The following is a 20,878-nucleotide window of genomic DNA, read 5'->3' as shown; positions in this document are numbered from 1 at the left end:
TTCCTTCCTTTTTCCCAAAGTGTTCGTTAGTCTCACTTAGAGGGCAAAAAATTTGGAACCCATGCAAGAAATGCTCGTTTCGGTTTCTTTTTCTGGGCTTTTGGTCGGGCTGCAGTCTCCGTGGAACGGTCTTCTGTCTGTCAATGGGATCGGAGGCGACTTGACTTCAAACATTCAGTTCCGACTGGTGCTCCACGTACAGAAGTACGAGTAGTAAGCAGGTAGCTTGATAGGTCGGTGGGTGAGTGGGTGCTTGCGTGCTTTTCGATATCTTATAATATTCCACGTGAGACGTGAGATCGGTCCAGACAGCGAGCAGAACAAGAAGACCGAGGGGGTTAGATGGGTGAGAAGGGTAAAAGGTCGGGATATACGTAGGTGAGTGTTTGCTTTGGGTGCAGATTCGTGAACGAACGAACGAATGAGTGAGTGAGTGAGAGTGGGTGTAAAAGCGGATGGGTCTTTTTCTTAGTCCCACAGTCCGTTGCTTAGAGATCTTGATTTTGAGATTCTAGTCTCGGTTTGCTGGCCTTTATGGTCGTCGACGTCTCCCTCTGTCCTAAGGGGGTGTTCATAACTGTAAGAAAACGAGAAAAAAGAATGTTTAATTACGATTCGTCAAAAGCACATTCGTAAGAAGGAACTCGTGCACGGTCGACTTTTTCATTTCGTATTTCCCAAGACTGAGGTGAAATCACCTTAAGTATTAAAGTATTAAGATCACTTGACAAATCATATGAATAACATTTCTGTACATCAAACACATCATTCTTGTCGGGCTTAAATGGGGCTCATAAGCGGAGGTTAAGTTCCGAGAGATTGCTAAAATGATTCGGCTCATCCCTAATTCCCGCTCCTAACTGTTTGAACCCAAGCAAAGAATGACAAGAGGAAAAGGAATTTTGGTGCCATATCAAAAAAGCGAGAAATTTGCACAAAGACATCCCAAGCACCAGGAAATCTTTTAATCTTTTTTATTCACAGAATGTCAATTACGTGAGGCGCGTCAGGAAGGTTGAGAAAGGAGAGGTTATACATAGATGTGGAGGGTGTGCTTTCTGCGCGCCCATTTGCCAACTAAGTAGTACATACTTATCTACTTACTGATCTCAACGGGCTAAAACTACACGATTTCTGATCAGAACTTATCACGCTGTCGTTAATTCAACTTATTGCCATACTTTCTTGAAAATCGAGAATTGATCTGTAAAGAAGGAAAGACAGGCGAACTACCACTGGGGAAGGTGAGAGGGAAGAAGGGGGGCGTCTTCTATATTCTACGCTATACGGCCATCAAAAGATTAGCGTGGTCCGATAATTTTCTTCGACGTCTTGAATTTGACATGTTACTCAGATATCTTGCATTTGAAGAGAGGGCTCTTTATTCGGATTGTGCGCACTCGGCAAAAAGCAGGTTTTACAAGCATCTAGAGAAAATATCAAGTTCTCTTTTTGTTTCTCTCTCCTTGCGCCTTCCAGTTGGCTGGCCATAAAATATAATTAGCCACTTCGCAGCTTTTCTTTCTGGCCTGATCACTCTCGCTCGCTCGCTGTTGGTGTTGTTGTTGGTGTTGTTGTTGTTGTTGGTGGTGGTGGTGATGTTGCTCTCTAATGGTGACCGAGGTAGCAGAAGCCCCTTCATTTGTAGGTACTTAGGTGTCAATCAAACGACACAACTTTTATGTTGAATGGCAAGCAAGTCCGAAACTCTAAATTGTAAGGCTTTGCCAAGTCAAGTTGTCAATCTCCAGTTTCAGGAACATTCATTTCAAATCTAATCTAGGACAGGCCACAACCACACGTGTAAACCTTTTCTCAGTATCGTCATTCACACACTCACGAGAAATAAGAGTAAGCCAATTGTAAAAATCATCGATATTTCATACATGCCAAGATGGATCTGATGACGGATGATCCAACCAATACTGCAACATGCACTGTTAATCTCACACACCATGAAGTGCGTTTCATTTGACAATGTGGAAAATGTTGAAAAGACAAAAAAGGCCCGCCGTAAGAGGAATTCTGAATGGGTTGTGCAGTTAAAACAAGTCATGTAAAGGATTCACACATTGCAATTGGCTTGCAACGAAATCCACGAAAGTTGCCAGTCATGCTCACCAACACGAATGTCACCACGAACATGGCTTGGTTCGTTGAGGAGTGTGGCAAGTGTTGAAAAAACAAGTGTGAAATGCACAAAAAAAGAGCTCAAGACTCTCCTTCGTCAGTTTCCCGACCTGAAGTTTGCCAAAAACGGCGACACTTAGGAAAGATAGGCCAGATCGCAGGTTAAGATCGACTCATGCAATATTGACAAGTACAGTACGTTTGTCACTTACAATGACCACATATGATTTTCAAACATTATCAATAGAAAGGGTTATGTATTGATATTGGAGTGCTAGGAAGAAGAAAAATAGATTTACCAAAAGCAAATAGGTTAAAGTAGACATCCGACACTTTGATCACGTGCCAAACGAGCCAAAGGCACGTTTTTTTTTGTTGGCTACAATATGTAGCTCGAATTTTTCCGTTCCAAATCAACCCTACTATTGACCACATTTACCGGTCTCTCCGCAGTATGTGCACATGCACCGTCAACATCCTCATGATTAAGCACACAAGGAATAAGAGGCTGCCAAGTGCCTACCTTCCTGTTAGTGTCGTCGTCGCCGTCGTCGTTGGTACTGCCGCCATATTTTTTCATGAAGCCTCATTCCTCGTTGCAATTGGCAAATAGGAAATAAAAACTCATACCAGACATAAAATAAAGTCATAAAATGGAACAGTTTTGTATTGAGCGATAAAAAGCCAGAGGTGCTGACGCTCTTTGTTAAAGGAAGCAATTGGCGACTGCGACGACTAAGAGGATTTTGAGAAGGAAAAGCTGGAGGGAACGAACGATGCTTCTTGCTATGTGACTGTCCAACAATCCAACCCAAGTAGTGCCTCTTTAAATCTTGAACTCGTTTATTAAACTCGTCATACCTTAAGTCGTTTGGAGATCGGTGTTTTCGCACACTCCCAGAAGTCCTGTCTTGTTTTGTTGGGATTTGCGATTGAAGAAGTAGATGAACTTTAACAACTAAGATGAAACTCTTTGCTCTAGAAAGAACTGACTCACTCGCTTCCGCAGTTTAATTCAACCTTTGATTATGAAAATAGCGGTCGCGTCTTCATGTATTTATTTTTTTGATTCGGCTTCAAAGCAAATGTTGAATAGTCTCCAGCAAATCATGGGACCTTCAATGATGTAGATGCTCTACAAAAGCTCCGTATAAAGAACTTTAGAAACAAGGAAGGTGTGTGAGAGTGCGTAAGTACCATGAATTATGGGACTAATTTCCGATTGTATTACACTCTTCTTGTGATCGAGTATCTGTTCGCTGTTCGCAGTTTGGCAAGTCAAAATTACAAATGAAAGGAATTAGAGCTGTTGATGATGATGATGTTGTCTATGCATGATTGACATTCAAAAGATTCGGATCGTATTCATTTAGACAAGGATAAGTTGGAGGCTTACAACCCGGCTCAAAGCAGCATCAACAATTGTAAAACCCACCACCACTGACAACAACAACAACAACCACGCCTGTCAAATTGGCAAAAAAATTAAATAAGATTCCAATTCTCATTCCTGTGGTTCTTGTCGGGTAAAGTTTTCCCCTCCTTAGTGAGTCCATATCATACTTGAAGAGGCCACCAGCCCCATATCCAGTTTTGTCGTAAATTTAGAGCTCTTGAAGGGTCTCGGGTATTTGATGCGAATAGCAGGTAGTATTGGTATGCCAAATATGGTGGTCTAAGCCACTTTCTTGGGTTTGGACCATCTACCTCTTTTTTGTCCTGGGTGATTAAAGTGTTTTTGTCCAATAGAGATTCTCCTGGATAAACAGTCCCACCATCTGAATTTCCAGTAAACCCACTTTTTGGCAATGACATGCTGGAGCCTCCTCAACTCAATCCAGTCCTGTTTATGGGTTTTCTAGGCTTCAATCTTCAAAAGAAGAGAGATGGCCTATCCAGGTACCAACGTATATAAACAGTGGGTATTGTACGTGTGTGTACATGCAAAACTGTAGTGGTAAGTCCACGTGAGCGAGGGTTTGGGGGTAAATGGCTCTTTTTGCACTGGCAAACTATCTCAGCCACACCATTTGGACACCCCACATCAGACACAAAGTTCAATTTGATGACTCGGATTGTGAAGGTGAGCCCTTTTGCAAAAATGTTGGAGATACCATAAACCTGTCTCAAAGGGCATCTCAAGATTGAGTGGAAGCCGCTCCCAGGCCCGCAAATGGGATCCTGGGTGGGGACCGTTAGATTAAATGCACAACTGATGCTCATGTAGGGCCTAAGATCACAAGCATAACATATGATGTTATTCCCGATTCTGAGCGAGAAAATTTATAGGGACAATGCCACAATGAACCACGCAACCTCGTCTCTTTCGTAAATCCCCTGGGGTAAGGGGATGTGACGCACACAATTCAACGGCAAAGAGCGCTTAATCCTGGACATTATTCGACTTGAGGTAAATGTATCTTTGTAGTTTACTTAAAATGCCAGAGAGTAAAGAACGCTTGGTGGGGCTACAAAGACTAGGATCGGCAAGAGGTGGGTGCTAAATGTCATTCGGGAATGACCATGAATGTTTACCATCAGGGCAAGATCTCGTTTTTTAATCTCTTTGCATTGGATGGAGGCTAGTCTTGCGTTACCCTTGAGTTCTACTCCAGCCTCTGGGTCCAAGGTCCCGCACTAAAGAGTTATTGCTTTTTTTACAGTTTTATACGATTACTTCTCGTGGTTTATTCTTGCAGTTATCTGGCTGATACGAGGTCAAAAAACATCGGCCATACAATGAATATGAAGCACACAATTTCCTAAACAACACTCTAAAGGTGATTAGCTGTGTGGAAAACTCGGAATGCATCTGCGTTGATTCACCTGCTGGAAGATGGCCATTTCGGAGAGTGCTGAGGAAGCCATTTCCCTAGGAATCTTGCAAAAATACCATCTCTCTCTCTCTCTCTCTTTCTCCTTCTCATCGGTTCATGCGTGCATGCGTGCATGCGTGCATGCGTGCATGCGTGTGTATGCATGTTTGTGTGCATGCGTGCACAGTTTTGGGTCTTGTTTGAGAAAGAAGGACGAGAACGATGATGCTCATTATTATTATTGCCATCATCTCGACCGGGCGAAACGCAAAGCCGCTTTGGAAGGCGAGTTAGAAGCTGAGAAGTAAATGGGTTTCATCATGAGCGTTTATTCAAAGCAATTGAGATGATTCACTCACTTCTGTGATATTCTTTTTCCCCGCTCTGCACCCAACCCAAGATTGTGGGCGAGAAATGAATCATCTCCACCAAAAACCATGGTTCTCTCAATTTCAGAATCTCCCTCTTCGTCTCCTGACTCTCCTCTGCCTGCCTCGGGAGTGTGTGCAAGAGTGTGTGCGCAATTACGAACAATTTCTGCCCAAGTCATAAATTCAAACCTGGGCACCGAGATCCTCTTCATTTCTTTCCTATTTGGGCTTATGAGCATCATCATTTGAATAAGCCCAGATGGGTCAAAGGCCCCCGCCAAAGCCGAGATGATGATTGTTTCACTCGGGCGATGAATTATGAAATAATTGTACCATCTTTGCCCGTGTCGCTTCTCTGTCTTCTTTACGTACACACATACGCACACATTGACCATTACTCCGATGAATAATATTCAAATCGTGCTTTCATCATCCTGCCACTTCCATCCCAACTTGAAAGTAGAAAAAAAGAGACGAATCGGAAAGGCCTCTTCTTCCCTTTCGGCCGGCTCTTTTTTGGCAAGAGCACCGTCTGGGTCGCTTTGGGTGGCGTACCCCAATCCCAGTGAGTTCCCATCCGAACCATCCCGGTGGTTCAGACATGTCATATAGGCGACCCCCAAAACTCAGCAGGAATACCACCAGCCGTAACGACAACAAATGGAAACATTCTTTTACACTTTTTGCTCCTTTAGATGTTCAGGCTGTTGTCGCTGTTGTTGTTGTTGCTGTTCGATGTTATCCTCTTTCTTTCCCTGTGGTACTCCTATCGACCAACATGAACGTAAGCAACGAGTATGAAAACAATGTTGATGTGACGATTGCTTTGACCTCACACCTTCAACAGACCGACTCAACCGACTCAACGGAATGGAACAAAAAGCACACTGACGGAGAAAATGGACCAAACAAAGGAAGGCAAACAGATCTCACATCGTACAGCACTATTGGTGATGAGTTGATGACCAAGCATCACAATGCTAAATTAGAGCCTCAAGATTTCCATGCGTCTGACCTTGAATGTATTTTTCGCTCTAGTCTCGTTCTCCCCCTCATGCAAATTGAGTCGGAGGGATAAATCAAGTGATTGGCCGATTATAGGCTTCCAAAGCCGACTCTGCACTTGGGGTGAAACCGAAATCAAGGCTACAACTCGTCTGCCCAACAACCATGAAGAGCATACACTCGTCAGTGATTCAAGACGGCGGTGGAATGAACAAAAATCCAGCCTTGTTGGAATGGCGAGAGAACTCATAAATGTCTATCCGAGTATGCGCACTTTGGCCGTCACTCAATGTGAGTGAGTGAGTGAGTGAAAGAGTCGGTAGCCAATGTCGTCGGTAGAGAGGCTGTCGTAGACACACTTGCTGACTGGCTTGCCACCCTGGATGGGTCCGAGATGTATACAAGCATTGTGGTTAAAAGAAGGATATTGTATAGTAGGACGGCGCTCTAGTATAGTGCGATAAGGGCGAGCATAAATCCTCGGTGAAGTTAACGACTAAGCGAGACTTGCTAGATGAAAAAACTCAATCAACCATTGTGAGCTGCTTGAAGTATTGGTACTCGAGATTTTTTATGTTCAAACTACTTAAACGAGATCTGGGACTCAATGAGTTCGAGACCAGACGACCATGGAATGTGGAGGTCTTTGAATTCTTCTCGTAGAATCAAAGTATGTAAATAGCACTAGACGACAACAAAGCAAAGTCCATCACCCAAAAAGCGCCCCCGCACTCTCAACCGCTTGCCAATATGAAATTTACACGTATCTTTCAAATTAGAAACAAGAAAATCCAATCGTTGGAACATCCCTCAGAGGCAAGTAAAAATGCTCCCAATTCTCACAATCAGACAAGCGCCTCAATTCAAAGTTTTGATTGTCCATCGATTGAAGCTCAAATTTTGATTTTTCCTCCGACGACACATTTGTATCTCAACGAGGATATCTTCCTTTTTTTTAAAGTAAAACCTCGAGTTTGGTTGGGTATCTCAAGATCCAAAGTATAACAGAAATAGCTCCTTACAAGGCGGGCACTGGCCGCCGTATTGAGGGGTTCAGGTACTGGGCTAGGTAAATGCCAGAATGGAGGCAGCAGCAGTGAGTGCTCCTATCAGATTTCATAGTCCATAAAAATGGGACCCAAATGACAATTTCAGGTTTTCAGTTACTCAAAAATTTGGTGGTTTTGAGTGAATCACCACCACCACCACCACCGCCACCACCGCTATCCAATACCCATGGAAAGAGAGCCAAGGGAGGGGGGGAAGCAGGTAAGGTGGGCATTGTACTAGGTAGCACCTGAGTGCCATGCATGGATTTGTGGTAATTCTAAGAATATAAACTTGAACTTGGTGCTGTCTCCGCCATTCCAGAAATCGAAAGAGACAAGTCCACTCATGACTGGCTCAAGAAAAGGAAGGTATTTAGTGGGCAGTTTTTTTTACTTCCCCCCCCCCTGATCACCGGCCAGCAATGCCAATGAAGATCTAAGATAGGTCCAAGATTGGAGAAAGAGCCAAATTATTTCGATTGCAGACAAACGCATCTTTTCGTTGCCACTTCTCGAGAGATTTGAGCGAGTTTGATGGGGATGAAGATAATCATGATAAGTAGGCCAATATGGTAAAGCGTGTTCATTGCATGTAGATTCATCGAGCAGTGGCATCAGCCACCATAACAATCATGGCTTGAAATCTCAGCCTGGGGACATTTTTCTCTCATTGAATTGATCAGGTTTTTGCTTTGCCAGTTTCGAAAGATGATCATCCCACAGCATGTAGATACCCGACCAACGACCAACGGTTCATTTGGTCGGTTTGAACCCGCCATTCCATACACACATGGACCTTCCTCTTGGGGAACAATGGTTTGGTGGGTGTTTCACTTGATCAAAGTATTTATTGTAACGTGAGACGTTGGTCGGGATTGGGAGGAGAGCTTGATCGTATTCATGCCAAAATCCCCGAGCAATGTTTCATTGAAATGCTAATGAGAGTAAACCAAGAAATCTCGATGGTGGGACAATCAAACAACTATTACGTACACATTCTCTGAGCCAGCATCTCTTGGAGAAGACAGAAACCAGTCAAGGCAACAATCACGGACGATGAGACATTCAACTCTCCGATAAGAGAGGAAACTCCGGCCAGCAATGAACCAATTGAGCTTGGGGACATTTCTTCTCCGCTCTATCCAATCCATTCGCCCACGAATGGATCGAACAAGTGGTACAACTACGTAATTCCGTCATCAAACACGAAGAGAAACTGACACTGAATGTCTAAAATAGGTTTTTAGACGGGGGGGGGGACGTGGACGAGGTATTGAATGGAATGTCCCCCAAAGAACAGGGGTCTTTGTCTCAAGAAGTGGTACAAGCTGTTGAGAAGGATGACCACCATCGCAACCACCACAGCCATCACCACTACACGAACAGCGAATTGCAACGAGAATCGAGAGAGTGAGAGATCCACATGAATTCTTCATAACTGGAGGCCATTCCATTCTGTCACTGTAATTGCAGTGTACATGACTTTCCACCTCAATCGAAAAAAAACACACGCGTATCCACAAAAAGAACCTCAAAAACCTCAAATTGTCACATGAAACCTCGAATGCGTTGTTGCTCATATGGCTCCAAAAGCTGTGAATCACTCCGAGAAGAACATGTCGAGTGTCTGAAAATGCCCTGAGGCCCAAGGGAATTAATCCCAAACTGCGTGGGTTGACTCCATCCCAGTGGTCGGCATCGCCTGCGCTTTGCACCTCGTCATCATCATCATCATCGGTACTGTATGTACGAATGTACACTTCTATACCAGTATATTTGCAATGCCCACTTCATGAACCTGAACTGCCCCCTCTCTCCGACCTCTCATCTATAAACGCATCGATTACGTAAATGGGGATTGTGTTGTTGCTGCTGTTGTTGTTGTAACTGTACACAAGTATGACAAGGGCAAGTTCAAGATCTCCATTGCCCCCCCACTCACGGTTCTAAATTCTAATCTAGTGCGAGAGCATTTTTTTCGTCGTTTTTCGACTCTTCAAGCCAGGCTTTTGATCCTCCCCCTGGGTTGGGCATGACCAGTCAAATACAGATTCAAGCACACATGCATACACACACACACACGTACACGCTCACTACACACTCAATCGCAAGCCAACACATGGGGCAATGAACTACACCCATTAGAGCTTGCTTGCTAGCTATCTTCGGTACTTCAAGATCGAATGATTGTGTATTCCCAAATTCAGGAAAGACTCCTATCTACGTACGTAATATTAGTACTGGCCAACAAGCACAGAAACGCTCCCCCAAAATAGCAATAAAAAAACATTGCTGACTTCTGTTTTTTAACCACATTTTGTTGGGCCTGATTGGACGGCGAGAAAAATCGTCATCGAGCTTGTGCTTAGGTGGGGGCGATTTGATTCTCCAAAAATAACATCAAGGAAAGTCTAATAGATGGGGAATATGGAGAGCCAACCCATGGTGAATGAGCCCATCATAAACTTGAATTAGCAACATCTCATAGCCTTTCTTGATCAGAGCTTGCCGTACCTCTCATTCTATCTCTCTCTCTGTTTTCACGAGCTTCGACGAGTGTGTTGAGGACTATGCTCAAAGTGCAATGGGCCTCATTCATCTCATGACTTCAAGATGATTTTTTTCATCCCAAATCCCAGTCACTCACCAACGACAATTATCACTCGAGCAATGCCCATAAACACACAACAAATATCTTTTGACTGGGATTCATGTCCAGGTCTGATTTTATGCCTTGTCAGAAATAGTACCTACAGATATCGTACCGGGATCGACAAAGGCCAAGATGAGGACGCACTGAAGCTCATGAAGATCAATTGTACTTGCAGCCGAACAACAATTCCAGGCATCACCTTTGAACGACTACCGAAAACGACCGAGTTCATGAGAGACCAAATCTGTCCGTACTTCGTACATGCAGTACCGTATATCCTGGCAAACTTGGACGGAGAGTGTGTTTCATAACGTCCGACCCTCAGTCATTAGAAACACTCCCCCCTGGTCTATTCACCTCTGACAAAGCAGGTTTCTTGTCTTGTTCCTACCATCAATTGTCTCAACAAGTCCGTTTTGGGAGGGAAACGTTAATCAGAGCATTTCAAGGGGCCTGGATTGGTGCACACGTGGCCCAACTACGTACGTATGTATATCTGTCTGACCAACGAACCACTATCATTATTACGCGCACTTACGGAGAAAGAAGCATGCACCCCCATCTACTGTGGGAGAGAGCCGCTGAATGCGAGATGAAATAAGCAAACCCGGAGAAGAGAAGGAAGAAACCTCGGATCAGATTTGGGAGGCCTCGAGACCCTCGTCGTCAAAGCAATCCCCTGAAATCATGTGTCCATGATCTCAAAGTGACCGTTTTTGGGGCATTTACACGCTCATTCCATCCATCCATCCATGGCTGGATGGTCTTGAACGTGGTAGTCGGCGTCAACGTCTTCGTCTTCTTCGATCGACTTCCAAGCATCTCTAAATGTGTGTGTGTGTGTGTGTGCGTGTGTGTGAATCAAAGTCTATTGGCTCTTTGGTGGGCAGAGAGATCGAGCAAGCCACTGGACGAACCTCGGACGACGACCCAGCCCTACCTACTTATTCGTTACCAATTGAGGGCTGAATTTATCTGGTAACATGCAAGTGGGGCCCTTGATAGGAGAATGATTCAAGCATAATGGAATGTTTCTCTCTCTTTCTCTCTCTCTCGCTCTCGCTCTCTTTCTTTCTCGTTTCATCTCACGGATGAGTCTCGTCGTAAGTACGTACGTATACTACGCTACATAGGTACTCGTACATAGTGGCGGTATCTTTCCCAGATACGTACGTCCACTGTCTTTTCAGTCTCTAACTAGCTCAACAACTGATGAAATACGAAATAAATGTTCGCCCACTTTGAAGAGGATTGAACACTGCTTTATGAGTAACAGAAGGGTGTGAGCCCATGGTTTCCGGACGATAAAAGGCCTCAAGTTTATTTGGCTATGTAATGTACATACGTACAATGAGTGGGCAGCTATTCAAAGTCGGGCGTTCATGATGAGAGGGAGTAATTTGTTGAAATATTTACGTCACTTTTTTTCCGGTCTTGACGCGAGAGTCTAATCATCTCATGCAGAGAGCGATGACAGAGACCACAAAAAGCGTGATACCGATTCAATTTTCTTGGTAGCATTCAAGTCCGACCTTACTGGAATCTCGTCAACGTGTCAGTCTAACCATGCCGATCTACTTGATGGTGGCGGATCTCTGGTTTTCGGGTCGAGAATCCGGTCAACCGGTCGTTCGAACACTTACTTCTTGGGGATGCATTCAATTTCAGAAAAATGCCGGAAGGCCCGACGGAACGGGCCGAAACCTATCATACACAAAGATTGTGTGTAGTTGTTGCTGTCTTCGTCGTCGTCATCGTCGTCGTGGTCGTTGTAATAATGATATGATGACGTCCAGACAACATGGTATCATGAGGAAAAATAATCGTGAGCAACTTTCCCGAGTGATTGACACTCGACACAAAAAGTCGTTCTTACCCGACTACCACTACCATTACTACATACATGGTCGAGCTATGGTACAGTCGGGTATTATCCCCGAGCAACCCAGGGGTATGGCCCGTAGATTGGTCTATTAATAATTAGTTTTTCCATCCCGAAGCTCATTCACATTTTTGGGGGAAGAACGAGTGAGTCGTGAGTTTTGAGTGTTCCAATCCAATCGTTTGAATATTGTAAACCTGATGGGCGGCGGAGGAGGCGCGTCCGTCTCTCCGATCCTTTTGGAAAACTTTAGATTGATGTTGTGGATGTGTCTCGTAAGGAATCAAGGAATCAAGGAATCAAAAGGAGGCAAGGAAATAAGCAAGGAGGCAAGTCAGTAAGGCGTGTGCCATATTTAAGAATCGACATAAAAGTTGTGTCCGCTTTTCAGTCAGGCTGTCAGTTGGACTCGGGAGTCTCTCGGAAATTACCAGATATCCCTGGGCTTCTTCAATCAGTCACTTGGCTTTCTTTTTTTCCCTTTGCCTCTTCCTCATTTCTTCCCCTTTTCTCCCTCTCTCTCTTTCTTTCTCTCAAAATGTGTGGTGGTGTCTTCTGGGAAATTTCATTCCTCGCTTCAAGTTTCTTCATCAATATATTACTCCCATAGCTTGCTGCTTGCTTCTTAGGTTGGTTTGCTAACCAAACCAATCTGATCCAAGGGTTGTCGTCGACGTTGATGCCGTTTCCTCCTCCACCACCAACACCACCATGGCTACACACCACTCCCCGACATATCTTTTTCTCTAAAAAGTTTTGCCTCTCGCGATTCTTGATTGCAACTTTAAAAATGTATGAAGTGATTTCTTTTTTTGCCAATCAGTGATTCCCTTCTGCCATCCTTAACCTCTCTTTCTCCTTCTCTCTCTCTCTCTCTCCCCCCCGTTCTTCTTTCTCAGACTTTCGTTTAGACGATACTAAATTGTTATACATTCGGATTGACTTGGTGGCTCCTTCGAGGATTCCCCAATGAAAGGCGAAGAAACCAAAGCGTGTCGCTTTTAACCCACACAACCCCTATGATTGACTGCGAGATCGAAACCGCTTCATCGAAGAAGAATGCATGTACTGAAAAATACTCTACTTGTTGAGCCTTGAAGCTACAATAAATAAACATCAGGTCATTCAAGAGCGCTTATCAGCTATAATAAGAGGTATTTGTCTCTTACATGTCTTAATGAAGCATAAGACACCCAGAAGCTTTGTCTTTTGAAGAAGATACTTTGAAAACGGAGAGTGAAGAAAAACGGATCTCAAAATGAGAGTTGGAGCAATGGTCTTGGGGTTTGAAATCGGTACGTGTGATTTCTATTTGATAGCCAAAGGCTAACAATGCGTAGCAATATTGCATGCATTCAGCACTGAATAAACTCCACAAAGTACGAAAAAGACTGATTTACTGGAGGAAAAAAAACGAGTGCACAAAAGGAAAAAAGAAATCTAGCTTTGATTAAGCAAGCTTTGTCCCGCTCTCCTCTGAGCACCCAGGATGGTTGTTGGTTGGTCTTGAAGGCTTTGCAAGCATGTTAGTTCTGCCTTGCTAAGCTAGTTGCTCGATGGCTTCAAAGCAAGCTTGTTGGTTTGGCAGAGTAATTGATGGATTTGCAGAGACCAACAGCCCCGGTAAAATGGAACAGTCGGACATGGTGGCCTTGGCTCGGCACTTCAAATGAAATTGTAGAAATTTTGAAGGATTATGCGCCCACCAAAAACGGCAGAGGGCTCTGCTCTTAGACTGTAGGTAGGTAAAGTACGTAGAGGGGTACGACATCGTCGATGGCGTACAACGCATGCTCTGCGACTCTCGAGTCTCGTTGGTGTTATTGTTCCTCGTTGCTACATTGGGGAGCTTTGGAAATCCAGTTTGATTTCATGTTGTTCCATCAAACTGGAAATTGGAACTCATTGGACCAGGCGAAGACGGAGAAGAGGAGGAGAAGGAGGAGGAGAAGCAGGAAGGAGGGAGAAGCGGACGACAACAGCAAGAGACAGAGAAAGAGTAACAAGACGAGGAAGCAAAAGCCTCTCCAGTCTCGGTACCCTAAGCAGTTGTTGTTGTTGTTGTTGTCGTTGCTCTTGATGATGATGATGATGATGTTGTTGCTGTTCTTGTTGTAATACAACTTCGACGCGTCCTTCGTTTTCCCTCTCCATCCCCTCTCTTTCCGACAACGAGGCTTCAGAGACAGCAATTGCAGTATGACAAAACAAGATGAATTTTGCCAAAATTGGAGAGAAAGAAAGAGAGAGAGAGAAAGCAAAATTTCAAAATCAGACCGAGACAAGCTGGCAGGGGCCTGCCTGGCCTTGTTACAAACACTACTATTACTACTGCTGTGGATTGAACGGAGGCTTGTGTCCTAAAACACTCGTTGGCGAACAGCAACAACAAGAACAACCAACAGTGGTTCAAGAGAAATCGAGAGAGGAACCAAGCACTACTACTATTCCATCGACTGATGAACAACAACCAACTACCACTAGATACGTTGTCGAGGACGGAGAACTACTGGAAGGAGGCTGTAGCTGTTCTAGCATCATCATCATCATGATCATCATCCCTTTGGTGCCACTGAATCTCCCCTTTCGAACCATATCGCAGCCATAGTGTAGCATGCAATCTGCATTTGATGAAGAGACCGACCGGTTGGGTGGGATTATTGCTCCGTCACAGATTCTAATTGTGGGGAGACGCGAACATTTCAAGCATAGATTTTACCCCTCTTGTCTTTTGGCCTTGTCCATCCTTTGAAAAAAAGTGTTCGTTTAGTCGTTTGGTGGTCTTTTAAATGTTGAAAGGAGCAGGGATTAGTTCTTGGGTTGAAAAAAGAAATCTATGATTTGACATTCCACTCCCAAGTCTGAATGCGGTTGTTGGCACGGCAAGCTTTTGGCCCAAGTATTTCCCACTTCATCATTTCATTGAAAGTTCATTTGCATAAATGAAAACCAAAGGGTAGATAAGGGAATTCAGGAGGGACAGCAAGTCCCTCTTTCTCTGTTGTGTCTCTCTGTCTGACTCGGTGTGTCTCTGTGTATGTGTGTGTGTGTGAGAGAGAGAGAGTTCCTGCTCAGTGTTGGTGGTTGAGAGCCGGTGAAAAACAGATATTGATTTTCTGACGGTTTGCGCACACCGCAAACTACTACATTACATACCACCCTGGCATGGAATTGTACTAGGTACTCCAACAACAAGAACTGCCAACTTGTGCTAGGACTCCAACCACTCCAAGCAACGCCACCATCACTCTGGATTGTCGAGTAATTCGGAAAGGATGAGTAATGGAATTAAAAGCGGTTTGGAACAAACCTTCAGGGAAGTTAAATCCACTTTGGAAATGAGAGCCCCGCGATATAGGATTACAAGCGGGGAGGCTACATACCTGGAACAACAAAAGCACTACTTATAAATGCTTTGTTTCAATGCGTCCCAACAAAGACAATCTCCAAACAAGGATGGCTTTCACTTGAAGGCCAAAGGTGCAAGTTTGTCAAGCCTTGTCACATTCTCATCCTGTAGCCAAAGACATTGAGCACGAACAAGCAAGATATCATTACAATTTTTTTGCACACGGTCCCACCACAGAGCCGCTCTCTTTGCAGCAACCTGCCCCGGCGGCATTTAATGCTTGTTACGTCAATTGAAATGGCGCACTTAGAGATTGGGTATGTTTTGAGGCACGGTCAAGTGCGCTCAAATTTCAGAAGGAACGACTCCCTCAGTCGACTAGCCACAGTCCCAAGCCAACCTTCAGGAGTTCATCATGAAACGACGAGGATGCGAGTCAGTCATGCCTGGCTTCAATGAGACCTCGCTCGGTCGTCTCTTGTGGAGTGGACTTGTTCGTACATAGTGCTCGTGGAACAGTCACTCATGCGATCCAAATCCTAGTTGCATATTGAAAGGAAAATACTAGCACCACATGCTCATTTTTAGAAGTGGTCATAATTGCCATGCCTCGTCAACACAGTGGGTAGCTAGCTAGCCCCAGGGTTGATGGAGAAATTGGACCGATATTGATTGCAATTTCAAGTTAATACGGGTTGCATCAGCGTCAGTGCAGGGAAATGATTAATGTACTCCTCCTCTCGTTTCCTGTGATCGAGTTGGCCTTTAACATTTGGATTGGTTAAGGACACATTCAGTCCCCGTCAAGGTAATCGGTAATGATTCGGTCATGAGGATTGTGGCCATGGTATGGGCACCTTATAGTATTCGAGCAAATGCCCCTTCCGTGTGTCGTCAATCTGTGAGAAAGGAGGAAGACTTGCATCCAATTTGGAGCAAACTTTTTTTAGCGTCCTGGTGTCGTGGATGAAGTAATTTCTCTTTCCCGTCTTCCATTTTCTCCGAGACAAATGACAATGGATATCCAAACTGACATTTGATCCACAAACAAACATAAGTTTTTGCTCTCCCAAGTTTCCGAGGCAAATACCCGAGGGTCTTAGACGAAATTTGTCCCTAATTGTTGGGCATCATTGTCCCGGGGATACGACGGACACGAAACGAACAACCGAATGAACTGAACGTCCTTTGACCGGAACAAAAGCCCGAAACTCTCTTCTCTCCTATATGTAGTACGCACGTACTTATGTATGTACGTAGATCTGTCTTTCTTTCTTTTTTTCTTTCTTTCTTTCCTCGAGCGGTTATGCGATAACTTCCTCAAATAAGCAAATTAAGTCCGTGATCGAGTATTTGAGCTCAAGCAGAACAAGACAGGACAATTCTGAGGAAGTTAACACATTCTTTCACATCAATTTCTCCGCCCTCCGTTACCAACTCGGTAAGGATTTGGTGCTGTATCTACCTACGTAAGTACGTACGTACTGTACTACGAGTGTATGTATGTACATCACTCGTGAACTGGTGTCCCATAAATTTCCAGGCACGTGTTCAAAGTTCCATATCCATCAGGGACGCGGCGTTAACCCGCGAAACACCCTGTTCAACGAGACACACACGAAAGAAAGACAAGAGAGAACTACATCTTGTCCTCACTTGGAAACCCAAAAGGTAATTGAGGAGCAAAAAGTTATCACTTGGCATTGGCCAAGCTCAAGCACAAGCGGAAGGAACGGAGACGGAACGAGGCCGAAGTTGAGCCTTGCGATCCATTTTATACGCTAAGCGCGACTGCTACAATCCCAAGTTTGAAGTCAAGATATGTCTCTCGAGTCTGGCTTTTGGGACAAAAGCAGTGAGGAGGAAGAAATCATCAACAACAACAACAACGGCAGTATAACAACAGTAACGAACGACAGCGACGACAACGAAAGGTTTAATCATGGAGATCGTAATGATGATCGGCTTTTGTGGAACAATACATAAGTCACGCACTCACGAGGACTTCTGGCCCAGGGTATCCTTATTTTTCACCCGTACAAACCCAAGTTGGTAAAAACTAGTGAACGAGAGACTCGGAAGGCGCAAGAAAGAAAAGTTTGTGCCTTCTAGCTAAAAAAACCCAACGAGAGGCAAGCTCAAATGTATCGAGCAAACAAGACAATCTAGATCATCAACAACTTTGCCTGCTTTGTATTGGGAGCATGTCTCTAAAGACCTGGACAAGCACTTGAACACATAAACTTCAAGAAGCTCATTACAAATGCTCAAACTGACCAAACAAGACACGAAACAGTTTCTTTTCTTTCTTTTTGGGGGCCGAAGACAGGGAGAAGGGGGGGAAGGGGCGTCGAGAAATGGGGAGGGTCAGCTTTTTTTGCGGGCAATTACCCCGTACTCCCCGTTCATTTCCTCTGACGATTCTTCTGAACTGCAGAAGAAGCATGGTTGACGGTACACGGTAGGTAACCATGGTCGAGGTCATACTTCCCATTCGAAGGTATAAATATGTGCTAAACCAGTTTTTCATGAACGTGAACTTGGATGGAGTTCGTTTCGATTTTTGAAATCGAGAGAAAGGGGAAAAAACTGATACAGACACGCTATTTAGAAACAAAGGCCTGAGGCGGGAGAAGCGCATGCTTACTCATGTGTCTGCATTACGTAGTTACGAAGCAATTGCTCCAGACACAAATCTCATTAATTACTATTCCAGTCACACGAAGAGATCTTCTTCATCCTCGCTCCACCCACCCTCAAGGAATCGATCGAAGTCTGAACGCCCTTGTTGATTTTGGAATCTGTTTACAGGATTATTTCTTTCTTTCTTTCTTTCGTTCGTTCGTTCGTTCGTTCCGTCTTTCCAATCTCACCAGACTCATAAAGCATTTGGATCGTTACTCGGACAAATTCTACAAATGTTTCTTCTCATCGCATGGCTCAATTCATAAGCCATGGATATTGTACCTAGTACGTAGGGAACAAATATATGTCGGTACATACTCTTCGAGAAGATGATGGATCAGATTCTACTTGATTTCATCATTACCTCACTGACTGAATTTGGACTGCGGTGGGATTGAACGCAAATCGTACATCTGTGGTTAGTCAAGACATCCTAAGCTCATCAGAATAGATTTGGCTTCCGTATTCCCTGTAAATAAATCTCTCGCCAGAGATTTCTGAGACGGTCTTTGCCCTCCGCCAATGCACTGTAAGGTATGTATTCCTCCATCCCCACCCAAGGGAGGGAATCATCTCTCAAAAGTCAAAATTGTGACAAAAGGGTCATGAGGAGAATTTTGAATCCTGAGCCGTTCCTGGCAATGCAAAAAAGCGACTTTGAGCAATCAAGTCCGCCATTCAAGCCAAGCCAGGGAAAATCATATAGGGATAAATTATAGCCAGAGTCACAGAGAATGTGCATTCTTTTTTCCCCCTACGTGTTGAAGTAGAGAAATGAGCCATTTTCGGAGCCATTTCTTTCACAGGATCATTAAATTCAATAACAAAATTGCAAAATGACATACACAATGGGGACTTCCGTTCTGGAACCATTCGTCACACGACAAACCATCCCATTTCATCAAAGGTGGATTTTGTTCCACGGTATGTATGTACCTACAAGAAAGGGTATACAAGGCATCGAAGCCCAATCTAATCATAGAAGTTCCAAAAGTCATATTGCCATAGACAGCAAGTTCGAAGTTATGACTTTATTGGATGGCTATTGTAGGGGTCTTCAATAACAAGTGATGGTGGCTTGGCCCTTCAATCTGTCTTCACCGCTCGTTACACTGTCCATAACGGTGTAGTACTATTATTTCAATCATCGACCTTATCAGATTGTGTGAAATCCAATGTGTATGGTTATGACGGAGATTCAATTGCACCCAAACAGGAGATTGACCCATAACCATTTTCTGTTATGAATTTGCAATACCTTTCCAAGCAAAGAGCGCTCCCATCTATCTCTGATTCACATCTATTTTATGGATGCTGGCAGAGGCTCTCCGCTCCCATTCACATGGACGGACCAACGACCAAGAAAAACACGACGATGGCATTGAGCAACCGCCGTGAACAAGAATTTAAATTAAGCCAATATTTGATGGAAACAGGTTTTTGAATACTCATTTCTTCATCTGTCCCATTCAGGCTGATGTTGGTTGTGTCTGCTGGTAAAAGCTAGCACACCCGAGTGGTTCTGCGCCTCCTACAACTCGCACAATGGACTTGTCGTCGTTCATATTCACATACGAATACGTACTAGTACATACATGTATACTGTACGTACGCGTACAATCCGAACTCGCCCTCACACTTAATCCAAGCAAGTCAGGGATTGTTCTCCAATTTTGCCAAGCACAAAGATTGCTTGGCCATAGATTCACAGAATCGATTCTAGCACCTCCAAACCAGAGCCATAGGCCGGGGCTCATCTAGTGCAAGGCCATATCTGTGAGCCAGCACCAAGTCCAAATAAAGTTAAGAGTCATTGAACGGCCAAGCAATTTCTTTTGTTTGCAGTAACAGAGACATTAAAACGAGACCCCTTTCGAGGAAGTCGGTTGGTTACTGTATGTAGCTATGTAGCTAGTATGTATGTATTGGGCACTGGGTGCTGGGTACGTGGAAAAAGTGCACCTGAGACCAGGCGATCATCGCCGATCGGGCTGGTAAAAAGTGCAAATCTACCCTAGCGATTCGGGTAATGAGAATCAACCGTATAAACGGTATGTGTGGAACAAGAAGACGAACCCATTGTGGTGTGCATGCACTCCCGAATGAATTCGTTAAACAATCCCCGACTGCTTGGCATGCCTCCGAATACCAAGGGCTGGCTGGCTGACTGGCTGGCTGGCTTGCATTGAGCCCATGGAGTGGTGGTATGAACAACTACAATGTACACGTACGTATCCCCGGCCATGAGAAAACATAGCATTCCCTGATTGAAATGGGTTCAAATTCTTGGATGACTTGTCGATAAATGATCTTGGAATCAAGATGTCAAAGACAATCCAATTTCAATTGGCTTGTTAGCCAATTACACGTATGCACAAGTCAAGACGAGCGAACAAGGAGAAGGACGAGGCCCTTTCGATTCGTTTTATGCTCGTATTTGCAGGCCGAGAAGACATCATCATCGACGACGACGACGACGATGATCATGATCATGATGTTGTTTGATCAGAGACGAACAGTGGACTTCAATCCACGTACATTGTATTGATGATGTTAATCTCAATAGATCCGAGCGAAATACTTCAAATTCCTATCGCGTGTTCGCAAATTGGCAACAACATTGCAGACTGGCAAACAACTTCATTCTAAGGGTCAAATTGATCAAGATGGTATCGAGAACCGCTCTCAAAAGGATACAGGTTTCTTGGATGAGGGAGGTGTTGGATTGATTGAAAATGAATTGCACCCCTCCCCCGTTCTTTCCTCTTTTCCCCGTTTTTCCACCCTTGTCGTTTTGTATTCAATTCTAGGGATATGGAAATGGAGGACAGACGCGTTGCTGTCTCTCTCTTTCTCTCTCTGTCTTGCTCCATGTTCTAATTGAGAAAGCGCCCGTAATTGAAATTTCCCCAGCCCTTTAATTGAAAAGGGAGATGTA

General features: G+C 44.3%; 1 long non-coding RNA gene across 2 annotated transcripts in view; it reads right to left on the bottom strand.

Annotated features, from left to right (window-relative positions):
• Nucleotides 1-4: 4 nt before the first annotated feature.
• The window catches only part of LOC131885315 (uncharacterized), a 31,247-nt gene continuing 10,373 nt past the window's right edge, over nt 5-20,878 (bottom strand). For both annotated transcript variants that reach the window (XR_009373820.1, XR_009373821.1), the window contains exon 4: nt 5-577. This is a non-coding gene — a long non-coding RNA (uncharacterized LOC131885315). The remainder of the gene's footprint in view (nt 578-20,878) is intronic.

Source organism: Tigriopus californicus, chromosome 8 (assembly GCF_007210705.1).
Source record: "Tigriopus californicus strain San Diego chromosome 8, Tcal_SD_v2.1, whole genome shotgun sequence".
Lineage (NCBI taxonomy): Eukaryota > Metazoa > Arthropoda > Copepoda > Harpacticoida > Harpacticidae > Tigriopus > Tigriopus californicus.
This window is presented reverse-complemented; position numbering and strand designations above follow the sequence as displayed.